The sequence below is a fragment of the Triturus cristatus genome, chromosome 11 (genome assembly GCF_964204655.1).
Source record: "Triturus cristatus chromosome 11, aTriCri1.1, whole genome shotgun sequence".
Lineage (NCBI taxonomy): Eukaryota > Metazoa > Chordata > Amphibia > Caudata > Salamandridae > Triturus > Triturus cristatus.
The window spans coordinates 342,500,008-342,519,200 of record NC_140594.1 but is presented as its reverse complement, the minus strand read 5'-3'; positions in this window follow the sequence as shown (position 1 = coordinate 342,519,200).

Below are 19,193 nucleotides of genomic sequence, written 5' to 3'. Positions count from 1 at the left end.
CATGGGGGTCCCCTTGCAGCCCTCCGGAAAACCCACTAAGCGCAGATTATTGCTGCGGGCCCACCCCTCCGCATCTTAGGTCCGTGCTGCTAGCTCCTCTGATTAATCGGTCAGTTTGTCCACCTTTTGCTGCAGCCCAGTGACGGAGTCCTCGATGGTGGAGACCCTGGTCTCCGCTTCCGTAGTGCGGTAGACCGCCTTCCACAGATCCTGGCGAAGGAAAGACACCTCTGTGCCCACGGCCCCGATCTGGGCCTCGAGGGCTGTCCGCAATTGCGTGATTGCTTCCATCAATTTCGCCGCATCCGATGATAGGCTGTCGGCGGACTCCCCCAAAGGAGGGTTAGTGTAGTGGTAAAGCGGTTCATAGTATGCTGCTTGGGGGCTGCCCATGGCTAACGGAAAGTGACCAGTCGGCCGGTGCAGCATGCAACAGTAGATGACAGCAGGTACAGACAAGGGCAACATGAGCCAGACTCCAACACCGGGCAGCGCAGCAGCCCAAGCCACGCACTGTAGACTATCGCGCTGGGACCCACTTGTGTTTCACAGAAGCAGCTAGGCACGGCGCTGCAATTCCTGGAGAGGGACGAAGGCGGCCCCAACGCTTCAGCACAGGGTCTTACCAAAGTGCCAGGAGCCGGCCGTCCTGAATGCCAGTGCTGTCCAGCAGGCCGCCACCGTGGAATGTCCGCGCCGATGTAACCCTCACTTAAGCCCGGTGGGCGCCGAGCTCCTCGCAGTGCCAGTGGTGGGCCCTCTGGCAGCCCCTCACCACCACAACCGCACTTCCAGTCTGGGTAGTCCAATAGATCCCCAGATGAAGGGGGGGAAGGGCGCGCCCGACACCGGAGGTCCACTGCCTGCCTGCAAAACTTCTGAGAACTAGGCTCCCCTATGCCCAGACACGGGGTCCCAGGCGCTGCATCAGGCCGCACTGGGCTGCGATGAGGAGCGTGGGGGAGGGGCAGCGGTTATGACGCCGCATCAGGAGCTTCCCCCAGTGCCTCATTCTCCCACCGCTGCAGGCGCGGCCACCGCCGGACTGGATGCCGCTCACAAGGCAACGGACACGCTGTGGCCACCAAAGCCCCTCCGCCAGGTCGCGATAGGCTCCACAACCCGGAATCACACCGTAATCAGGCTCAGGGGTCGAGGATACTGAAGGATTTAGGCCCTTAGAAGGAACGAACAGCGGAGCTCTATGGAGTCACGTCCGCCATGTTCGGCTCCCAGGCCACGCCCCCCATATATTTTAAAGTTCTCAGAGAAAATCAGGGAACGTGGAAAACCGCATTCAGACTTGACTGACCAGAACACAACTTTGCAACATTTCAGCAATTTAAATGTCAGTGTAAAGTGCACAGGCACCTTCATAAGTAATCCATGTTAAGTGGCCTGTGTGTGAAAAATTGCATATTGCCTATGCCTAAGAGTGCTTAAGGGTCCCGACTATTCAAAAAATTTTCTAGGGCTGTAGGATGTGGCATGACTGATTTTCCATTATAATTTGAGAAACAGGAGGACTGCCTGTGCAGGAAAAAATGAACATGTAGCATTTTATCAGGATAGAATCAGGTATGCTACCATGATCAAGGACTGGGATGCTTTTTACACAATAAAATACGTTTGCCCAGCTTGCAGGGGCCGTATTATGAACAAACGCTTTGGTTTCAGCGCAGAGCGGGCGCCTTTTTTAATGTACTTCCGCTGATTTAACTTATGATTTTAGACAGCACTGCTCCGAAACGGAACACGGCCCTTATAGACTGCTTCAGTACTGCGCCACCTGCAAATCAAACTCGAAATCGGAGAAATGTGGGTCAAATTAATGCAATTTCGAGTGCAAAAAATAAAACAGCGTTCGGCTAGGCCAGCGAGCGATGCGTTTCCTGATATGGCCTCTGAGGTCTACCTCTCAAAGCATATTTTGCAACTTGCAATGCAGTCTTTGAAATATGTTTGCAAAGATGTCTGCTGTGTTTATTTAATTCAGTCATAATACTCATTGACTTTCATGAAATCTGCAAGCATAAACATAATCAATAAATATGCATGTTTTGTGGGCAAAACGTTTCAGCATTCCTTACTTCAATGCTGAATTTTCAAATTTGAGAAGTGTCAGCAAAATAATAGACCAGGAGGTGAAGTAGGAGGACATTTTTGTCAATGTATGACGCCCTATTTCGGTTAATGTATGCCAAGTCAGATATTTTTTGTCACATTTGCTGTAAGAAGATATGAAACAACGAAAAGGGGCGTTTGCGTATGTCACGTTGATGAAGAATATATAGAACAAGAACCACAGCATTAAAAACGTGGGTTTAGAAACACAGCAACAAGCATTCGCAAAGCCAATAGGACTGGCATTAATGTGCTTAAGTATGAAAGCGGCATTTTCTATGATTATGTAGGCATATTAAACCCAGACTTCTTATCTTTGCAGGTGCTTGTTAATCAATGAATATGGATGCCTCCAGTAAGTTCAATCGAGTCTTGGCTAAACTACTTTTTAAGAAGTCAGTTGCAATACAATGTGTTATGATTCAATGTACTTGAAAACATAAAATAGTCCCTCAAGTATTGCAATAGAAGCACTTCATAGGAGATGAAATGAAACGCCAGGCAGCCTATCACATTGCACTGTAGATAAATATCACCCACCTCCCGTAGAGCCAATGCCCAAGCTGTTACCCTCATTACCAGAGACCTTTTAGTTTCCAATGGGGCTGATAAAAGCAGTTACCTGCCCCATCAGAACTCCATTTCTTTTTTAACTTCACATGAAATTTTGGCTACTGAAAACAGCCAAAGCCTCCTTCGAAAGCCTGGGGCAAAAGCGAGGAATTACTGGATGTCTGAAAGTAATCCTGTTCACCCCCAATGTTCGGTGAATGATACTAGCGGTAATTGACTCTGACTGTACCTTGGGCTCTGCTAATCAGGCCCAAGGTACATGTATTAGGGGACACTTACAATTGTCAGTGAAAGTCCCCTGTAAGTCTGTAATAGATAATAGTGCCAGGGGGTGCAATCTATCTATAATTCCCTAGTATAAAATGGGACATGGGGGTTTAGAGGCCCAGCAGATTTCCTGCACTTGAATGTGTGCGTTGCTGTGTCCCTGCTGTCTAGCCAGTCTTTATAAGTAAATTCTCTCAGTTGGTATTGACAGACCCTATAAGTCCTTAGTAGATAATAGGGCTAGGGGTTACAAACTACCTATACGTCGCTAGCATATAATAGGACATGGACGTTTAGAGGCTCAGCAGATTTCCTGCACTTGCATGTGAGCAGTGTTGAATACCTGCTGTCATGTTAAATGCAGCCTTGCTTTGCAGACTGTCTTTAAAAGTAAATGGTATTCAAATTCTACCTTGGTGGTATGGGAACTTTAAAAGTGATTTTCTACCTTATTTGTACATATTAGGCAGCCTCTAACGTCTCCCCTAAGAGTCCCAGGGGTAGAGGGGCATGTAACTATAAGCAGAGACCTTATAAAAGATTTTGATCTGTCCTAGCATGGGGAAAGCTGTGCATTTCATTTTTCCCCCATTGTAGATACTAAGCTCGATAGGCTAACATTGCAATATGTTATTTAGGTATTACTATTGCTAATAAAGGAGTGAAATTTCATTTAAATGCTTAAAAGATTGATATTGATAAATCAAAAAGCTTGCCACTGTTGAATTTATCATAACTAGTACAGAAGAGAACTTTTTCTTCTGTAAGCCAAAATCCAGACTTCTAGTGGTCTCTGCTGATTGGTCAGCCTTAACAGGCATAGCCAGGCGGCTTTGATTAGATGAAAAGTGCCCCGGCCGGAACAGAGGTCATCTGATGGATAGAGTTCTAAAGTTGCGGAAGATAGGTCATAAAGAGAGGGCTGGGTAAATCAAACTGAGCTCAAAGAGAGAGCAGATCAGATCAGAAAGAGATTAGCGGTGCCAGGCATACCTTTTCCCACATCCCGTTCCCCAGCCAGATGGCAGGCTTAGGACAGGAATTTGCAGAGTTCAGGGGGAGGAGGAAACAAGTCACACTGTGGGTTGGTTTAGCCAGCTCTTAATCCCCTGGAGAGAGATCATGTCTGCTGGATTTTGGAAGTGCAGTGTTTTGTGGGACAAGAAGATGCCACACTTTGGAGGAAGTTGTCCTGGTTTTGAGTGGCACCCAACATCTCATTGGATAGAGGTGCCACCTGCTTGTCACTCCAGAACACTGAATAAATATGTGAGAGCTGCAAAGTCTGTCAGATTTGCTGCCTGAAACTACAAGGATAAGAAGGAATTCACTGCTGCAATCTGGATTTGCACCCAAATGCCTGCACTCTGACTGACAGCGCCTGCTAAACAATCTGGTACTACAGTCCTGGGGACTGTGCCCTGCTTCAAGAAGGAGTAAACAGTGAACTCCCTGCAAGTTACAGATTAACAGAGCCCACCTACATCAACTCCACTAAGAGTCCTTTTTCGAAATGGGGGTCTCTAGTTGGTAGGTTGTTACCCTGTCCAACTAGGGACCCTTCTTCCTAGTCAGGATAAGAGAGTTAAACTTATAAAATAAAGCCTGCTCATCCCCTTGGTAGCTTTGCACGAGCAGGAAGGTTTATCTCAGAAGGAGTATGCTCATAACCAACTGTAATGAATTGAAAACACTACCAAAGAACACCACACCAGTTTTAGTAAAATAACCAATATTTTATCTGTACAAAACATGACGAAAAACAATAAAATCCACCATACAGTTCTCAGAAATATTAATAAACAAAATAGACTTAAAATACAGTTCCTTGACCCCAATAGCTCCTTCCAGGGCTATCATGGCTTCGTGAACAACAAATCCAATCAGTTCTGGCTGACTGCGGCATTGTGGGCTGACTACGATGTCGGGAAGACCCGCAAAACAGTACCTTCAGAAATTCAGGGCATTGGCAAGCTCGCGTTTAGCTCCAAAGAGCTGTAGTCGGTTCTGGCGGTTGGTGCAGGAGTCATCGAGCCCTTGAAGTCACATGTGTTGCAGATCAAACTCCTTGTGGTTGAAGCCAGGAGCGCCGGCAGGTGACGGGGCAGCAGTGCAAAGTGCAGCGGTGTGGCGTGTGGTGCCCTCAGGTTGGGGTGCAGGCAGCAGCTCGTTGACGGTCGTCCAGTGGCGTTGGTAAGACCAGGGCTACAGGACAAAGAGATGCAGTGCTCATCGCGGTACTGGCAGGTCACGGTGCAAGCAGCAACGTCATCATTGCTGAAGCACTGTCAGCAGATGAACTGGAGACGATCGCGCCTGTGTTGGTAGGCCAAAGCTGGGGTGCAGAATGAGGGTGGTGGTCATGTAACTTATGAGCGGTGCCCTCAAACTGCGGTGCATGCAGCGACATTGATGTCGGCATGAGTCATCGTTGTGGGGGATACTAGGGTGGCGGTGTGAAGCGAGGCGGTGCGAAGTGCAGTTCCCAAAGGCCATGGTGTAATTAGCGGCTCGGTGGTGGCATTGAACAGCATTGCCGGTGAGACCAGGGTTGCGGTGTCATTGATAGTGTCGGGTTGCTTCTTTTTCTGTTGCAGAACAAAACACCCATTTCCCAGTGCAGGTATCAGATGAAATTGAAGTCTTTGCTGTTCCTGAGACTTCTTGAACAGGGGCCAACTCTACCTCAAGCCCTTGGAAAACTGAAACAAAGAAGTTGCAGAAAATTCAGTCGAGTCCTTTCCTTGCCCAAGACAGAAGCAGCCACTGCAGGCCAACACAGCAAAGCACACAGTAAAGTGGTAGTTTCTCCTCACATCTTCTCCAGCTCTTCTTTTTGGCAGGTTTCGAAAAGTGTTCTAAAGTTCTGAGGTTTAGGCCGCAATATTTATACCACATTTCGCTTTGTTCTCTTGTGGCAGAGAGTCTCTGTGCTTAGTCCAAACCAGTTCTCTCCTCTCCGGCCCAGCTTCCTGGCAGGAGGTGGGGACAGCATTGTGTAAGGGAAACCAGGCCAATTTAGGTGCAAGGAAATCTCCTCCCATTACTCTAAAGGCAGCCCAGGCAGGGGGCGGCCCCCCCTAGTGGGCGTAAAAGCCCCGCACCGGTATTTATTTTTCTTTCCTTTTCTGTCTTACATTAAGGTGCCGATTCCGATCCTGGAGAAATTTTCCCCGTACGAATCGTATCCGGATTTTTTTCCGTCCGAATCGTACAAGTACCGTACAAACTGGCAAGTACGATTCGTATGGGAAAAAATACATACAAATCGCATTGGGAAAAGTCCCCCACACGTCCTCGGGTCGGAAAATGTGTCCGACACATCCTCGGACGATTTACCCTACGAATCGGAAAAATGAAGTCCGACCGCGCAAGTACGATCCGTCCCGTCCTTCCAATTTTACAACCGTCTGGAAAATACACCGTACAGACCGAACTGCAATAGCAACTATGGAGACATGTGCCCGCATACGTGCTGAACCCCCCCAGACCCCGCGGATGTACGAGTCGAACCCCCACCCGTGTATGTACACCCGTGTATGTACGAGTCGAACCCCCACCCGTGTATGTACACCCATGTATGTACGAGTCGAACCCCCACCCGTGTATGTACACCCGTGTATGTACGAGTCGAACCCCCACCCGTGTATGTACACCCGTGTATGTACGAGTCGAACCCCCACCCGTGTATGTACGAGTCGAACCCCCACTCGTGTATGTACGAGTCGAACCCCCACCTGTGTATGTACACCCATGTATGTACAAGTCGAACCCCCACCCATGTATGTACACCCGTGTATGTACGAGTCGTACCCCTACCCGTGTATGTACGGTGCGTACCCCCAGCGCGTAGCCTGGGAGTACCCACCGTCCGACGGTTCGTACCCGGTTTTTCCAGGATCGGAATCGGCACCTAAATATTGAAAACGACACGTAATGGGTATAAAAGCGAAACACACTAGCATTAGCACTTGTGGCTCCAGTCACTCATACACACACATACAAACCTATTTTTTCAAACAAATTCTTAGGGGAGAAACCACCCCGCCCCCAAAGACCTTTCAGGACAGTCACACTCTCTCAGGTAAAGTCACTCTTCCAATTTAAGCCCACCACTTTCAAACTTTGCCGGCTGCCACTGAGCCCAGGTCTATTCAGCCCAGCCCTGACTCATCCAGGAAAGGCAGGACACACCTCAAACCCCCCAGTGGCTGTCTACAGTGAATGCACATCCCCAGTCCCTGTCACTCCAAAGCCAGACAGTCAATCCATAACCCAGCAGAGGCACGCAGGATGGTTAAGCAGGAAAATGCCTACTTTCTAAAAGTGGCATTTTCAAACACACAATTTTAAAACCATCTTTACCAAAAGATGTATTTTTAAAGCCTGAGTTCAGGCATACTGAACTCCTATCTTGTCTCAATGGAAAGGTGTGCTTGATAGATGTTACAAAGCAACTCCAAATCATTCCTATGGGACAGATAGCCTTTCCATAGTGGAAAACGAATGACACTATATTTCACTGTCAGGACATATCACACACACCAGTACATGTCATACCTTTCACATACACTGCACCCTGCCCATGGGGGTACCCTGGCCCTACCCGAGGGGTGCCTTACATGTGAGAATAGGGATGCATGTTGTCTCTTACTTATTGGATGTATTGGTGCTTTTAAATGCTTTACATACCTGTCTTTTTCCACGCGTTGAGCAAAGGACTAATTCAGTGAGACCTGTACTGGACCTTAACTGGGTCGGTGGCCTTATTCCCCTTGGCAAGTGCATAATTAACCCTACCAGTAACCCACATTCCAACACTCTATTAATCAGACCTAGCATTACAGATTCCCCTGCTAATTCCTTATTTCTTAGGGTACCATTAAAGTCCAACTCATAATGAACTGGATTTTCCCGGTTACCAGTAATCCTGGTATCTGTAACTCCGGAATGGAGAAAGTACAAACCATTTTGCATGCTAGCTGTATTGAGGGCCTATGTATTTTCTAACCTGAGTTGTTTAAGTTTTCGGCTCTGAATTTGTTACCATGTTGGGTAAAAGTAACCTGATCAGGCTAGGATTTCAACATTGAACTTGTTTTCAGAGCCTGAGTAAAACTGAGAGTTTGAAGATTTTATATAGAACCATTTTAGAGATGACTGTGTTCATGGTCGCAGCTAGTAAGTTAAATAATTCGAGAACTGACAATCAAGAAGTAGTATCGAAAGAGGTTTCAACAACTCATTGAGTCTACTCGGCCCCTTCCCCTTTTCTTCGGGAATGTCTTTCTGTCTAGTTTTTTTACTAAGGGTTTGCTGCTCAGATGGAGTGGGTGTGAACATTATATGGTATTCCATGATACACCTGCGGTGAAGAACAGGTATTTTTTGCTCTTGATTGTGAGAGACAGGTCCTGAAGAAGAATGCTGACAGGTGACCCAGTTACGCAGAATTTCGTATTCATCGTGCATGTTGTGTGTTGTGTTGTTTTTGGCCAGGGTAGGAATATTGAGTGTGATTGGCTACCGGGCTCTCATTGGAGAATGAGGTGAAGGGCCGCCTATCTGTGCCAGTCCCTACTTTTCTTGGAGCAGCCATTTTTGTAAACTACAAACTGCTATTTATTTTGGAAAGCTACCCAAAGTTTTAAAATAAATTACATAGTTATGAGCTAGAAGACTTCATAAATTCTCTACCATTAGTATAACACTTAACTCAACAGTAACAATTCCAATTGGGTTAATATAGCTCATGTGAAAAAGATCCGTCAAAATTTGGATGACATCAAAATGCTTTCTAAAATATTCTTTATTATCACTCTATTTAATGTAAAGTCTCCGGAATACTACTATACTACATACATTGTTTTAATGATAAGGAATTACCTTGTTTACTCCTGGTTTCGAAATGATCGTTGATAATGAAAATATGTAGCAACATGAGATAATACATTGTTGATGATTCATTTTGAAAATCACAGCAAAAGAGTAGCATGCCAAATAAGCTTTAGCAAAGCCAATAGTTCTCGTTTTTTTGACATTTTAACTTTGCTAATGCTAATGCTATTTGCAGAAAAAATAGCTTGATGACACACCTGTGTGCATGCACACACAGTAAATGGAATCTGCAGGAACCTCAAAACACAGAATAGGAAGAGTTTTAAAGAACGGCGGTAGGAGGAGCAGAGGAGGAATGGAGATATGGGTGGCGGTAGCCAGGGGAGAAATCAACACAGTTGGGAACAATGGGACGTGGACAGTGGAGCATCAGAGAGCAAGAGGTAGGGATGGAATAGAAAAGCAACAAAAAGAGAAATGCTGAGGAACACAGTGCATGAGCTGTGGTTTGGGGGTGGCTGCAAAACAAATATTCACAAGAAGAGGAACAAAAGCAATTGATTAAGAAGTAAGCAAATGAGAACGGCATGAAACCATTGATACACAGCGGGCTTCCACAAATCCCACTACAAGTTTTCAGATTGTCCACAAGAGGTCTTTTAACAGCTGTCCTTGGGTGAGACCTAAACACACAAGTTTATTTCCATATCATAATGTCCTTCTCATCTGTAAATGCAAATCTGTGTCTGGTTGGATACTTGTGTTATGTTGACAAAATTAAGTAACTGTGATTCCAGTTAAACAAGAGCATTAGCTCTGCCACTCGCTAAAAATTGCATCAAAAACACCTTTCAAATGGAATATTTCTATTGACTTCTGGTTTCTTAAATGGCTAGTGCAATTTGCAAAATACATCAAAGTGCAAACCACTTTCTTTTGCTGGTCGATGGCAAAAAGAGAACCCAGTATTTCCTCCAAGGCACTCACAAGGGGTAAGGAATGGCCTATTTAAATACTTACACGATGAAAGTAAATAGTTTGCTCGAGGCATAGCAGTGAATAAATTACTTCCTGCAAAACTGGAAAACAAGAGTCTCATTTGGCACCTTACAATGAAAATAGGGTAATTTCTTCAATTTCCGATAGCTGTTTCCAAGATCAGTGCCAGCATCAGCAGAAATGAATTCACTGTTGGGGTTAATCTTTATATTGGATGGTTTGTTTTCTGGACAGATACGATAGACTGTGCTTCTCCAGTACATCACCTGCATTACTTGGCTATTGTGGGCCGCCTAGAGGCACATGATTCTACCTTACGAGAGAGGGTGGGGGGGGGGAGAGAAGAGCTACAGACAGAGAGAAAGAAGTGGAGGGAGATATAGGAGCGAAAGAAAGAGGAACAGAGTAAATGCAGTGTGAAGTCATTTGCTTGTGTACATACCTGTGATTTCTTATAGAAGACTGAAATGGCTATTATGCAGAACTAAAAAACATAAATTGCAAAAGCCAGCAGTGTTGATTCAAATAAATGGTCATTGCCAGGGGCGCACAAGAACCAAACCTTGGAGGCGGGGCTAACATTTTGAAAATGGAGCGGAGTCATGAAGTCACAATTACACTTAGGGGTATATTCTTAAGAACGTGTGATAATTATCGCAAAACTAGCTTAACGCAACTTTGCACATCGCAGTCTATTGCGGGAAAATAACACTGTGTTAACATTGTATTCTCAACCCGGCGGCACCATGCGATAGTCTCATGATAACGCGCCAAATGACCGCATTGAAATTAACGCCACACCAAAAGGACACGAAACACGAACGTGAAAAAAGTTACGATGTGGCCAATCGCGATAAAAAAGTCAGCGATATCAAGCGACAAGCCTGCAATTCCCACGCGTCATGGGGGAAAATGCTCTATAAAAGCACAGAAAAACACAAACAAAACAATTCAAACTGAGTAGCACCTTGGAGGAAGCTGGAGCAAGTACAGAGGACGACCAAAACCCCACAAGCCCCCATGAGGACCAGCTGGGACCTCCGGCTCATGGAAGGGCAAGGAGAAGAAGATGAGGAAGAGTAGGTTCAATCCGCAGGAAACAGGATCCGCAGTGTCAACCTGAGCCAGGGGGCAGCGCGGGCCTAGCGCCAAGTGGCGTTGCCTTGTGGTTCACAGAGTTAGTGGCACCTAAAGAGCTGGGCGGGTGTGCAGCCTGTGATGACACCGTGTGCACTGATATGATCTTTGACATTGTGAAATCAAGACCCAGAATCACGTGTGTGACCTTGTGGCCCACGGTGCGGAGCTGTATGATGTGGAGGCTGCAAAGGTCTCGAACCCCAGGCTTGGAGCTTGCACCGGCACGTGATGGGCCCTCTTGGAGACATGCCGGTTGTGGAAGGTGAGCAGTGAGGCCTGGGTGCACAGGGGCGGGCAATCACCGCTGGGTGGTGGGAGGGGCTGGGGTGCAGCGGCCTGTGTCCGCAGGGGCGGGCAAGCGATGATGGCGTGTGAAATGGTATGAACTCTGTCATTCATGATTCTGGCCTCTGTTTCAGATAAGGGACCTGGTGGACTGCGGTGTATACTGACACGTGGTTTGAGACACACCGGTGGTACCAGGTGATCAGTGAGGCCTGGGTCCACAGTGTCGGCACTCTCTCTCCCTCTCCCTCTTCCCCCTTTCACTGTCTCTCTCTTTCTCTCTCTTTCTCTCTCTTCCTCTCTCTTTCTCTTTTTCTCTTTCTCTCTCTTTCTCACTCTTCCTCTCTCTTTCTCTCTCTTCCTTTCACTCTCTCTCTCCCTTTCTTGCTCTCTCTCTTTCTCTCTCTCTCTGTCCTTTGATGAGCGCATGACACACCTTCTTATCTTGAATTTTGTCTTGCAGGCTGTGACTTACAAATTGTCCAGAGAAGATCTGCCACGACATTGTGGTCGTGATAGGGGCCTCGCCTTATTCACAAGGCAGCGTTAGGCCACTTAAAGTGGCTTAACGCTGCCTTGTGCATAAGGACCCCTTTCACGCTGTGTTTAGCGTGAAAGTGGCGTGCAGTGGGTGTTGTGGTGGGCGTTCCACCGCAACACCCATTGATTTTGACGCTGCCCCCTATTCACAAGGGCAGCGTAAATAGGAGGTAGCACCACAATTAAGACCAGGAAAACCCTGGTCTTAAGTTGGCAACAAAAGAAGAAATGCTTTATTTCTCCTCGTTTTTGCTTTTTTTCCATGTATGCTACCTTGTGCAGCACACATGGAAAATGCAAAATGCCATGGTTTGTTTATGTACAGGAAGGTGTCCCTTCCTCTACATAAACAAACCTTTTTTTAAATGCTGTTTTGTAACTTACATGTGTGCTGCATGAAGCAGCACACATGTAAGTTACAAACTGGCATTTTAGGTTTGTTTATGTGCAGGAAGGGACACCTTCCTGTACATAAACAAACCTCCCTGCTTCCAGACACTCTTGCACTTTGGTGCAAGGGTGCCTGCGTTGGCGCTAAGTTGCTAAACTTAGCGCCATCGCAGGGGGAAACGCAAGGCCATATCCTTGCAAATATGGTGCAGCCTTGCATTTCCGAAGTGGCGGAGATGCCTCTCTCTGCCCCTTCCTTGTGAATACCCCCTTAGTTTCTTCTGCCTTGAGCAACCTTCTTATTTTGGCAAAGTTGCAGTCAGGTAGATGGATAAAAACATTAAACAAATCTGATGAAAGGCCTGTTGTGTTTGTTATTTCAGACGTTATCAAATGCTGACCTTACCTCTCTAAACATGACATGCAGAGATTATTTTGTAAATCACATATTTGCTCACCTTTAGGTGAAACCGGGAAATCCTTGTCTACTTATTTTTTCCCTGCACCATGCCTACCAGTGAGTTTGCTGCATTATTAGATCACTATCACTCACATGGATGGGGAGAAAATTTGCTGACTCATTCCTACATCATTTCATTTGTGTAGGAATTATCCCTGCCCCTCGCTATTGGTTTGAATACCTGTGCCATATACATTGAAAACAGTTGCAACAAACCCAGTTCGGCAAGGCCAAAGGGACATCTACATATCAAACTTGATTAGAAACAATGAAGGTTTAAATAGGTTTGCCTCGATGTTAGGCACCAAACCCATTGCAGAATTGCTAACAAGGAAAGTCTTGCATACAGAAGAGAAAATAACTTAATTTTGTATCACGCCTATCTAGAGAAGAGCCACGTGTTCAGGCTTTTTCTAAAGCTCAACAAATTTTAGTTTAGTCTCAGAGAATTCAGGAGTTTGTTCAATCTCTAGGTATGGCTGGACATCACCAATTACTCTAAAAAAGATCTAAAAGAGTATGTGTTTAGAGTTTGTTGTGAGAAAGGGCCTAAACAGACGTCCATAAGGTATCAGTGGGTCGTTACACTGTACTAAATGACTACTTAGGTTGTAAATTGTATCTTATGATAACCAATAATGCTCAGCATGGGCACCTTCTCACTCGCTTTCCCCTTCTTATCTTTCATTGCATGACCACATTTCCAAGATATGAAGAGTGGGGGTCTATTACTAGGAAATGGCCCTGTGACAACCGGCCAGAGCAAACAACCCAACACGTAGCACTTTTTTGTAAGTTTTACTTAACTGCCAGAAACATCTATCTTAAACCTTTCTCTTAACAAGAAAGATGTATTCATCATTAGGCAGTCTTTAAGTATATGTACGATCTAGGGAATGTGAGAGTATCTAACAGGGTTGCTTTGTTTATTTGTAAGGTACTTCATATTAGAGATTTGCTGGATGACTTTGGGAATTAAATCAACTAATGTGCCCTACGATCTTATTATGTAAACCAGAGTCCATCCCATTATGCACTATGTTAGGTGTTTTATTTGGCATATTTCAACAATCCTATTTCAAATCCAGTTGTTATATTTATTTTATAAATTGGTGTTATTCTGTGAAATGGAGGCTTTTATTTCTCCTTTTAATGTATTGCTATGATACTTTCATAGTTTACTTAACATGAACCGAATAAAGATTTGAAACAAAACAAAACCCAACAACTGCATGCACCTGGAAAGGGACAATACAAAAGTGCAAAATCACTCAATTTTGATCTATCTTGATAACTGAATGGCATCCACCTTTGCCTTGCTGCTGTTCCAGCACGGATCATTCCTTTGCTGGCCCTCCTTGGTCAGCTGAAGGTCCATGAGCAACTGAAGATCCTTTTATTTCCAAGAATGCCCCTGTACACATAATGCAATGAGACTGAGCCGAAGGTGTGATCTTGGTTCTCTCCCTGGGCATAGAGCTCCCCCTTGCATCTTGACTAAATTGTCCTTAATATTCCTCCTCTCATCTTACTGTCCCCCTTGATGAGTGCCTCCACCTAAAAGCCTTCACCCTATCGATGATATCTTGCTCATGGCCTGATGCAATGCTCCACTGGAGGCAGGCTTTGTAGTTCATCATAGTATCCAATTACAAAATTGACCACAACCTCTGCCTCTTCTTAATCAGTGAAGTTCCTCTTGAGTGGGATGATCTACAACTTGCTGGTTGGTGTAGCTTCTAGATCAAAGTCAATCCATAGCACATGAATAGAGGGTAGGACAATCAGTGTTGGTTTTACATATTTGCTTATTACATTCATGGTACTTGGTGTGTTTGAGTCAAGTATGGTGTGGTTGATTTTCTATTTCACTCATTCAAAATATTACTCAGCAGAGATATCATATTTTGCCTACCAGCAGTTGTATGAACAATCCACAACTCTACAAACATACTGTTAGATGTAGTATCACTATGTTTGTTGTTTCTGGAATATAGGTACTCTGTGCTTGAAAGAGAAATGTACAATTACAGAGGTGGCACGTTCCTCGAATCAAAGCTACATCTGACTTTTTCAAAATATATTCAAATGGCATGCACAGTCCACATACTCCACATGTGCATATTTTGGTTGATATAATAATCCTTTTTGAAGTAGGCATAATATTTTCCAATATTAACCCTTGTGAGAAATTGGGTTATTGGTTGACTGGGATGTGAGCCCTGGTCAAGCAAAAGCCATAATCCCTTGCATGGTGAACAGCAAAAAGTCACTAATTAACCTGCGCTTAATCCTGGGTAGCTCAGCACAAAAAGCAGCAAGGCTTAAGTTGGGGGCAAGGTGTAAAGTATTTATGCATCTCATAAACATTAATAAAGTGAACACACAACACAAGAAAAATCCCACATTTGACAACAAAATGACAAAAATCCAGTCACCAGATCCAGAGTTATGTATTTTAGAAAACCAGTGCTTAAAAGATCATAACTTCAACTTCAAATAGACTGGTTGCACACAACCGAGTCAAAGTCGAAAAAATCTGGCCATTCACAATGATGCACGGTTTGGATACAAGATTTGGATTTGGATGATTAGCTCTTACCTTCATACTTAGAAGATGTTTGGAGACAATTTTTCAGAGAGGGAAAAGCTCAGTGGGGCAAAGCTGCAGGCAGTGTCCGAGGAGTGAGTGTCATTGTCGAGGAGCCGTGCGTCAAAGCTGCAGTGAAGATTTTTATGTTCAAAGTTAGTCTGTTATTTGCAAGATGAAAATCTTTAGCGCAACGAGGCAGAAGGCTGTAGCCAAAGGTAGTCCCAGGGTCGCAGATACTGCTTTGGTGAAAGACCGCTTCATAGGATTTGCTGCTGTGGAAAAGAACATAGCGGAAGAAGCAGCAAAGATAGGCGAGCAGGTTGGTCCCAGTTTCTTCCTGGTTCTCAGAACAGGTTTTGCCCATCTAGCTATTTTTAGCATCAATACCAAGGACTGGTGGGACTCCACTTGAGGGACTAGTACTCACTCAGGCTGGGTCCACGTGTGGGTTCAAGATGGTTGGAGCCATTTATGTCCCTGTGGTTCTGAACAGGAGGCAAGTAAACTAGCCTTTGGAGTTACTCTGGTAGTCCAGAGTTCAGGTGAAGATGTAGGGTTCAACAAACGGGCTGGCCTCCGAAGGTTCAAGGCAGGCTCCAGGCAGCAAAGCAGTCATTCCAGGTTTAACAAAGCAGTCTTGCAGTTTGCAGAGCAGGTCACAGCAGCAGGTAGTTGTTAGACCTGGCACCTTGGCGTGGGTCTCCCTTCCATTTTTTGCTGTTGCCTCATGTGTTTTTGCTGGTGTTAGATGCTTTGGGCACTGTGCCAATGTTGTCCAGTGCCGCAGTGCAAGAGCTTCCTATTGTAAATTGATGTATGGATTAGTGATTCCATAATTGACTGATTTGGTTTACTTGTCAAACCCTAGTACAGTGCACCAGGAGTGCCCAGGGCTGGTAATCCAAATGCTGCTAGTGGGCTTGCAGCACTGGTTGTGCCACCAACAGAAGCAGCCTGTTAAAGGGTGTCTAAGGCTTTCCATTGCAGAGCCTGTGTGCAGTCTGGTACTGCCATGTTGACTGGGCAAGTGCACCCACTTGCCAGTCCCTAAACCGTCCCTTTTCTTCCTATCAGACACCCCTATGGTAGGCCCAAGGGCAGGGTGCATTGTAAGTGTAAGGTAGAACATGCCCTGATGTGTGTGGCATGTCCTAATAGTGAATTACAGCCATTTTCGTTTTTCACTATTGCAAGGCTACCAGTTCCCCATAGGCCAGAAAGGGCAGTTTGATGATTACATCTTATAATCCTAACTGACTCAGGGAACTAGGTAGAGAATCAAGTTTATTATGCCTGAACTCAGAACAATAAAATACATCTTTTAGTGAAGTTGGTTTTAACATTCTATGTTTGAAAATACCACTTTTAGAAAGTAGGTATTTTCTTGTCTAACCATCCAAGCCTGCCTCTGCTAGGTTGTGTATTCCTTGTCTGGAGTATGAGTGATAGGGGCTGGGGGATTCCAGGAGGCAGGGTGAGTCAGCACAGGGCTGAGTAGAGAGATCTGCATGTAGATGGGTGGGAGGAGTTGCACCTGGGACCTGAATAGGGCTGTGCCTTCCCTCCACAATGCTGGCTCCACCTCCTGTGGTGCGTCTGATTTCCCTGGCCTGCACTGTGAAAGGAAAGAAGGAGTCATGTAAACAGAGTGCTCCAGGACTGACCAGAACTGGTTTGGACTAGGCAAAGGCCTCTCTGCCTTCAGAGAATAAAGAGAAACTGTGTATAAAAAGGGGGACCCAGACCCCAGAACTTTAGATCACTATGGGAAACAAGAAGAAACCCTTGCTAAGGAGAGGAACCAGAGAGATTGAGGAGAGACTATCCCTAAGCTTGAGGGATTGGCCTGCAGTGGTTGCCTGACTGCCAAATAGAGGAGAAAGGAACTTTGTGTATACTTCATTCAACTTGTGAAGGATCTCCAAGGGCTTGAGAAAAGAGCTTGCCTCCTGCTGAAGTCTCAGGGACAACAGACTTCACCAACCAGCTCCCCAAGAGTTCTTGGAAGTGCCTGCTGTTTTGTGAGGCTTTCTGAGGGACTGTGTGTCGCAAGGAGCTGGAAGCGGGATTCATGAGCAAGAAGCGTGTCGCCGCACTGCCGCTTCACAACGAGAAAGCGCCTCGCATTGTCGGAGAAGAGGATCGATTTTGCATCAGACGCCGCTGCATCACCGGGAAATGTGTTGAAGGGCCTGTCGTGGCCCAGAAGAACCGCTAATTCATTGCAGGGTCCCCGAAGCACCTTGCATCGCCGGAGAAGAGGATCGACGTCGCATCAGATGCCGCCACATCACTGGGAAGCGTGTCGCAGGGCCTGTCGTGGCTGGAATCGTTGCCGAAGCACCTCGCATCGCCGGAGAAGAGGATCGAGGTCGCATCAGATGCCGCCACATCACCGGGAAGCGTGTCGCAGGGCCTGTCACGGCTCGCATGATGGCCGGAGAAGAGGATCGATGTCTCAGCAGACGCCGCCGCATCACCGAGAAGCGTGTCACAGGGCCGGTCGGGGTCCACATCGCGTTGCATCAAGAAATGATGCCATCTTTGTTTCATTGACCTGGATCTTCATCGCACCACGGCATTGCGTGCCGCATCGCCACGGAAACGCAGTAAGAAACCGACGCATCACCTCCCCTCACAGAGAAGAAACAACGCATCCCCTATGCAGCAGTAGGGACCCGACGCATCACCGTTCTTGCGTGTAAGGAACAGACGCATCACCTTCCCTGCAACACTTTTGTTGTACAGCGTTACGCATCTTAAGGTACATTGAACTCAAAGTGTCGCATTCTAACATCTAAAGAGAACTATGCTAATTCTACCATTTTAAGTACAGTATTATGGATTTTTGTCGTTTGTGGTCTTGTGACAAGTCTATATAAAGAATATTTATTTTTGATATAAAACTTGTGTGGTGTCCATCTGTAGTGTTGTCACTTGGTTACTGTATGTGTTCACAAATGCTTTACACACTGCCTCTGAGATAAGCATGTCTTCTCGTGCCAAGCTACCAAGGGGGTGAGCAGGGGTTATTTTAGGAGTGTACCCCCCTTACCCTGACTAGACGCAAGGGTCCCTATTTGTCGACGGTACCTACCTCTGCCAACTAGAGACCACCAAATCTAACAGTCGTCCTTTGAGAGTCCTTCTGTAGGTCCAGGGGTGAACCCGAATAGTTGGTCTGAGGGTTCTATTTTTATACCTGGTGCCCTTCCTTGTGGGAGGTGGAAGAAGCTTCTAAAGGGTTCTTTGGAGAGCATGGAATTTTCTGACTCCTGTGTGCTCGCTCCAATATGGCTGCAGTGACAATGTGGAGGAAATAGGTCCTTTATGTGATTGCAGAACAGAGCCTATCTAGTTGCAAATAGATTGTGATTGGCTCCAACCCCCCCATCATCCCGGAAAATGATCCAAGCACATCTAATCCCTCTATTGTGGGGCTGTCTGGGAGAAATTCACAAAGTCTAACTGTCAGTTACACTCTGTCATGTGACCCAAAATAAGATGCAGGCGCAAAAGGGCTAAGGGCAGGAAAATAGCAACTTTCTAAAATGTGAAATTTTCAAAATTTTAATTAAAAATCAGACTTTACAATTAAAGAGGATTTTGATTAAAATGTAATAGATTCTGAATATGAACAGGCTACCTGGTCCCAATCATAAGGCAACTCAATATTATCCTATGGACAGGAGTGGCTGGTAACACATAAAAGCAGTGGGCAAGCAAAGTGTCCCACCGCATCTCAAAACACATTGCCATAAAACAAGAATCCAAAATAAAAGCACTTGCATGCATTACAATTTTATTAAAAATAAAATAAATGCACTAACCTGGGCTGCGTCTTCTGTGTCCTTGCAGTCTGTATCTCTGACATGCACCAGTGGGAGAGGAAACTTCCCTAACCAATCCAGGTGCTGCTCTCATGCTGCATGAGAGGAGTGCCTGGATTGGGTGGAGTGGGCTGGCTAGATGCTCCTTTAGACC